Source organism: Aptenodytes forsteri, unplaced genomic scaffold (genome assembly GCF_000699145.1).
Source record: "Aptenodytes forsteri isolate BGI_AS27 unplaced genomic scaffold, ASM69914v1 Scaffold68, whole genome shotgun sequence".
Taxonomy (NCBI): domain Eukaryota; kingdom Metazoa; phylum Chordata; class Aves; order Sphenisciformes; family Spheniscidae; genus Aptenodytes; species Aptenodytes forsteri.
This window is the reverse complement of record NW_008795382.1, coordinates 3,325,262-3,331,306: the sequence shown is the minus strand read 5'-3', so window position 1 is coordinate 3,331,306 and position 6,045 is coordinate 3,325,262. Positions and strand designations below refer to the sequence as shown.

The 6,045-nt window shown below is 52.6% G+C and overlaps 1 protein-coding gene across 1 annotated transcript in view; it reads left to right on the top strand.

Annotated features, from left to right (window-relative positions):
• Positions 1-33: 33 nt before the first annotated feature.
• Positions 34-6,045, top strand: part of RXRA (retinoid X receptor alpha) — a 127,734-nt gene continuing 121,722 nt past the window's right edge. The window contains 1 exon segment of the mRNA XM_009280637.1: positions 34-105. The gene's annotated coding sequence lies outside the window, so the exon portion shown is untranslated.

Here is a 6,045-nt window from a genome sequence, read left to right as displayed (position 1 = left end):
CCTTTTTTTTTTTTTTTCTTTCCTCTCTTTTTTTTAGTTACATTTTAAAACCCATTTCCAGCTGGAGTTTGCCATCGTTTCGGTGACTGAGTCAAGTCCTGGCTTGTAAGGGTGAATGCCTCCTCGCGTCTCGGTTTCAGGAGAAGTGATATTGCAGAGCTCAGTGTTCAGGGTGGGGGGGAAGAAAAGTTTTAGCGAAGTAGCCCGGCGCCAAGTCCAGGCGAGGGGGAAGAAAGATGAATCCTGCCATCCCTGTCACCGCTCAGCGCGGCGGCGCGTGGGCTCCCAGCCTCTGGCCGAGCAAGCCCACGGCCAGTGAGAACATCCACTCCGGCTTCTCTGGGCTTTAAATCTGTGCTCAACCTCTGCTAGCCTGTGGCGGTGTGTTTCGTTTCTTTCTTTTTTTATGTTTTTTGGGTTTTTTTTGTTTAAGAATTGCAATTTCGGTTGTTCCTTCCTAAGAGCGAATAAATATAAACAACATCACAAGGTCCCCAGCTAGCCCTGCCCCCCCGGCAGGGTTTCCAGGACTGCTGTGGTCTGGGGGCTTTGGCAGGGAGAGCCTGGCCCCGTGGGCTGGCAGGTCTTCAGCTGGCATCTGCTTTCCTCCAAAATCATGATTTTAGAGTGCTCCTCGTTGATTCAGCTGTGAGATGGGAAATGCTGCTGGGTTGACTTGCCCAGAGTTGCTGTTTGGGCTAAAAGCATCTCACCTGCAGTGTCCCCCAGGAGCGGGTCCTGCTTTCAAAGTCAAACCCGCTCCTGTTGGGTGGATGAAATGCAGGTGTCGGGGATCATCGCAAACACACCCACCGAAGCAGAAAGTGCCTATCTCTTGCCACACAAAAGGGGTTTAATCTTAGAGGTGGCCGTTTAAAGTATTTGCATTTCCTTTGATGCTCTTGTGGAAGACAGTCCAAACCTCTGTTGATACGGGCAGGATCAGGCCCCTATGTATATGCTTGCATTTTCTTTCAGGCCGGAGCTCTCCTGTTACGCTGTAGATGCTAAATAATACGTTGTGTTATTAGTCATGTTGACTTTGATGGGGGAGGAGAGGGGGAGCGTGTGTCACCTTGCTGCTGGCTCGGGTAAGGATTTTCACACTGGTGCAAATGAAAAACAACAACTGATTTATCTGCTCATTTATAAATGTATGTGTGCCTATGGCGGGGAGAGGGTGGGTCTTTGCAACATGCTGTTCAGCACGCCGGGAGCATCCAGAGGAAAAACAAGGCAGTCACCCCAGGGCAGCGGTGCTGGGTAGGGGTTATAACTTCGCATCGCTGGCTTAGGGGAAAATTCAGCTGCCCGCGGGAGCTGTTTAGGGTGCGTGGTCTGGGTTTGCGTCTGCTGCAGAAGCGACTCCTAAACTTTATCCGCTGGCCTTTGGTCACCGATTACTGGAAAAATCAGCTTTGGTTGTAAGGGCAGTGGGTTCTGCAGGTTTTGGAGGGGGAGATCTTGGTCCCTCTCTAAGCACGGGAGGCAGGTTGAGCCTGAAAGCATGTGAGGAGTTTGTAGGAGCGAGGGGAGCCTCGAGTGCGAGCAGAGACCTTCCCAGTGAAACCAGAGCGGAGCCGGGGGGCTGCGGGGCCTCGGTGCTTTTTGGAGGTGGGCTGGTCCAAAACCCACCGGGTCCCGATTTTGCAGCGTGCCAGGGTGTTTTTGCCAACCCCATCCCATGTCGTTACTGGGAGCTGGCATTTGCAAGCCGAGGGGAAAAAAATAGCCAAGCTTGTGGAGTTTGTTTCCCTGCACACCAGTGTGGGCCTGAGCTGGAGAACAGGAGCAACTGGGGGCCAAAATCGGGCTCCGTTACTGTGTGGCCCCATCAAAATCTCAGCTCAGTTTGGCCTAAAAAGGCTAACCCAGTGGAGGTTCCTGGCCAAGTCGCGGTTAGACTCAGATAACCCTGCTGATGTCATGGGTGGAAGCATGGCCAGTGCTGGGCACTTTTAATAATAGTATCTCATTTTCCTGCTCCTCTTGGGAGCTGCTGGCAGATGCCGGGCAGAAGCTCCCCATGAGGACAGCGCGTCCCTGGGCATCTCCCGGGCTGGACGCCATCGCCCTGCGGCTCCGTCTGCTGTCTTGCTCCCAGGACAACCTGCAGCCTGACGGTGGGGTCTGTGGGCAGCGGGGCTGCCTGCGCCTGCCCTGTGTCTGCCTGCGTGCAGCCTTCCCGCATGGCGCAGGTACCACCACAGCCCTGGGTGAGGCTCATAAACGCCTCGGGGTCCAGCAGATGCTGCCTTAGAAGCTGTCTGGGGCTACAGATCTCCCTTTACCAGGTTTTGGATGATCGGGGATGTCTTGCTTTTGTTCTTCTGGGGGGGGCTGTGCTGTGCTGAGTCTCTGGGAGGAGGAAGATCAAGAAAAAGCCGTCACGCAAGTGCCCGCGAGGCTGGGGGGGATCCACATCTCCAGCCTGGTGGGGTGCGCGTGCCGAGGTCAGGCTTGGCACGGGGCCAGGTTGGGGACTGATGTGCAAACCAAGGAACTTGGTTCTTCGGGTAGCTGCTTGTTCCCAAGGCTCTGACCGTTGCAATCCTTTTATTGCTTCATTTTCTTCTTTGCCCGTTCCCCTAAGAAGGTGGTAGCTCCTGGGGAGCAAAAGGGGGATGGTGAGCTTGGGGAGCCCTCCCTCGAGGCTCAGCCTCATGGCGGGAAGAAACAGTTAATGGGTGTCCGAGGCCGGTGCGTCCCTCCCGGAGGTCAGTTCACCGGGTTGCAACCTCTGCGAGTTTGTCTTCCCAGCCGCGTGGCCGTGCCAGGGCCGGCTGCAGCTGCTCAGGATGTGGGGTGAGAACTGGCCATGCACGGCCCTGCCGAGGCCGGAGCGGGAACGCCTCCGAGGAAAACAGCAAAACAACCCCCCGTGTCAGGTTGGGTGGGAGCAACCCGGAGCACGGGGGCTGCTTCAGGTGGGAGAGAGCGTGGGAGTGTGAGCATCCATGAGACATCTTCATCCCGCATCCCTGGCCTTGCCATCGGGCACGTGGCCGGGATGAGCCTGGATGCTGTGCAAAACCCAAGGCAGACTGGTAGGAGCCCACGTCTGGGTTGAGACCTCAGCATGATCCTCAATTCTGCTGCTTTTAGCTTCAAAAATTTACAGCTGGTGGGGAAAATCCATAGGGAGGAAAAATTATGAAAGATGCAGAAAGTATCACAGCTTGCCTGAGCATCCCTCTGAGGAAGGAGGAATCCTCTGCCCCACATCTGGAAGATGCTGGCCGGCCCTGTGGGGCTGCCGGTGCAGCACCGGAGAGGGGCCTAGGGGCAAGAGGGAAAGTCAGAGAGCATGTCCTGGTCTCTCTTGCTGAAGCATAGTGTAGGGCTCGACCTCTCCCAGTTGACGTATGCAAAACAAGCCGGGAAGGAATTTTTGCCTATTTCAGAATCTGGGCTGTGACAGTTAAATAAATCCTCTGAGAGTCCCTGAGTTTACTCCACGTCGTCCTGCTGTGTTGGAGAGAGCGTTTGTATTTCTTGTATTTAGGGCATTTTATTTATTTAAAAGAGAGCGGGGGAGAAAGCCACGGAATTTTAGTTATTCATTGCAAATATTATTATTGGCATTTTGCTCCTGTTGAAAAAAAAATCAAGGAGAGAATCAAAACATTTCACTGGAAAATACACCCTGGCTTCGTCCCACCCACATCTTGAAGGCGAAAATAAATATTTATTAAGAAACGGGTTAAAAACCTTTTTGTTGGAGTATTGTTTTCTGGGAGCAGGGGTGGATTCCCATAAGCCAGAGCCCTGCCACCCGGCTGAATTTTTTTTTTTTTAATTTTTTTTTTTTCAAGGATGGTTAGGAAAACAAACAGCGGAGCTGTGGGTGCCGCGGGGCAGGGCCTTGGGCTTTGGGATGTTCTTTGGTCCTGCCTCTTGCACAGGGTGCTCGTTCCTACGAGCATCCCGGTGCCTTTCGGGGGGGGGGACTGTGTGCGAGCAGGGTATTCCCCCGAGGCGCTCAGCTGCCTGAAATCACCGAATCATTCTTGCTATAAATATCCCACGACCCCGCTGCGGGAGGCGGTGAGACAGCAAGGGGCGGGGGCCCCTGGCAAGGGGCTTAACCGAGTGTGGCGGGGATGCCGAGGGGGTCCCTGCCCGCCGGTCGGGCTCCTCTCCGCTGAGCTGGGCTGCCGGTGGTAACCAAAGCCGGGGACACCTCAAATCACTGCCGGTGAAGTGCTGGGTATTGCGGGGACCTTCCCTGGGAGCTCGGTAACCTAATTGGGCTCTAATTAATCCTGTTCTCTGGCTCGGATGCCCAGCGCGTCTCCCCGTCATCGCCTCCCTTTGCGGGCGAAGGAGCTGGGTCTCTCCTCCCTCTGGCCCGCGGTGCGGAGGGATGCTCAGCAGAGCGAGCACGCTGCTGGTGCAGGATCCAACCCGGCAGTTCCATAATTGCTTCCTAAAAGGCCCAGGTGGGCTCTCAAAGTCAGTATAGCTACAAAGCGATAGGGGAGGCAGCCTGGGTGGTTTTATTTTAATTGATTTTGTCAGGAGTTGCTGTATTTTATTACATTTAAAGACTAGACTCTGGAATAACTTTGAACGTTTGACACACACACAAAAAGCAGCTTTCTGACATTTTCCTCTTTGCTTGTCTTTTATTTTATTTCTCCCCTGTCCTCCTCCTCAAAGGAAAGCGTGTGCCAGGAGGGAGGACAGAGGAGGAGGAGGGAGGAGTGGTTGTGTCTCTCCAAAGGCTGCTCGAACATCAAGGCAGCGCAAAGCAGACGAAATAATATTGCAAATAAGGATTTAAAAAACCCTACAGAAGGATCCCCACACATGCCAGCCAGCTCAAACTGCTAGAAGATTTTCAGACAGAAGCAATTTAGCCTGGGAAAATGCTCTTATTGTTGAGATGGAAACTGGCTGTGAGAACTTGCCTTTTCTGACAATGTTTTGCTTAGAAAAAGCAAAGCAAAGTCAGGGAAACAACCTGAGTTTTTATTTAGAGAAGACGGAGCATTTCAAAATGGAGGGTGTTTTCTGAGATAAACAGGGAACAATTCCCTTGCAAGAAAGGGAAGAAAGGGTTCAAATTAAGCCCAAAAGCAGCTCCCCTCCTTTGAAATTTTGTTTAACATGGAGTTAAAAAATAATCCTGTTCAAACAGACCACTCGTAAGCATAAAATGGTTGTTGGTTTTTTGTTTTTTTTTCTTTTATTGTGATCTACAATAAAAGTTTCAAGGTTGCACCTTGGGGCTGTAATTCCGATCGCAGCTCTGTTTGTGCCAGCTCCTGCCTCTGCGCATCAGGAGGGGACAAGTTTTCTTGCCTTGAAAACTCGTAGTCTGCCCCGATGAGACAGATACAGGGTGGGAAACTGAGGCACGCGGGTGCGTCTGAGCGCCGGTGAAGCTGGGAACGGGGCCCGGAGCGAGGGTGTGGGGTGGTTGTGAAACCTCGGCTGGGACGGCGGCTTCCAGCCCCACAGAGCAGATCCGTCTGGGATCTGAGCTCCACAGGGCTCCCGTGGCCTTTTGAGGGTCCCAGCTCCTGGTAGCCAAAAAACCCCAAGCTGCTTTTTGGCCTGGGAGCAGAGAAAAGCTCGCAGATGGGGTTTGTGTGTAAGCCAGGTGCTCCCAAACCAGAGCGCAAGGAAGAAACACCCTAAATACTTGTTTTATTAAGCATCAGGAGCAGGGCTCGCATCCCCTTTCTGCTCTAGCGGAAGATGGTTCCTCTCGCTGTGGGCATTGCTCCTTCTTTCAAACCCCAGGGGATTTTTATTTTTTTGGGGGGGTTAATCTCTTGGTTTTGGTGGGCCCTGAGTGGAGGTTGGTGGCGTATTTGGGTTTGGGTCTTGTCTGAGCCGTAACCCTTTCCCCGGATCGCATCGAATGCGAGATCACTGCGGAGTGAAGAGATAAAAGGTGCAATACTGGTATTTGTGACCAATAAAATGGTAATGGGATTCCCATCTGGTGGTTACTTTTCATGGTCTCCTCTTTTGTGGAGTTTTGGCTTTCTTCAGCTTTTACAGACTTTTTAAAAAAAAAAAAAAAAAAAAAAA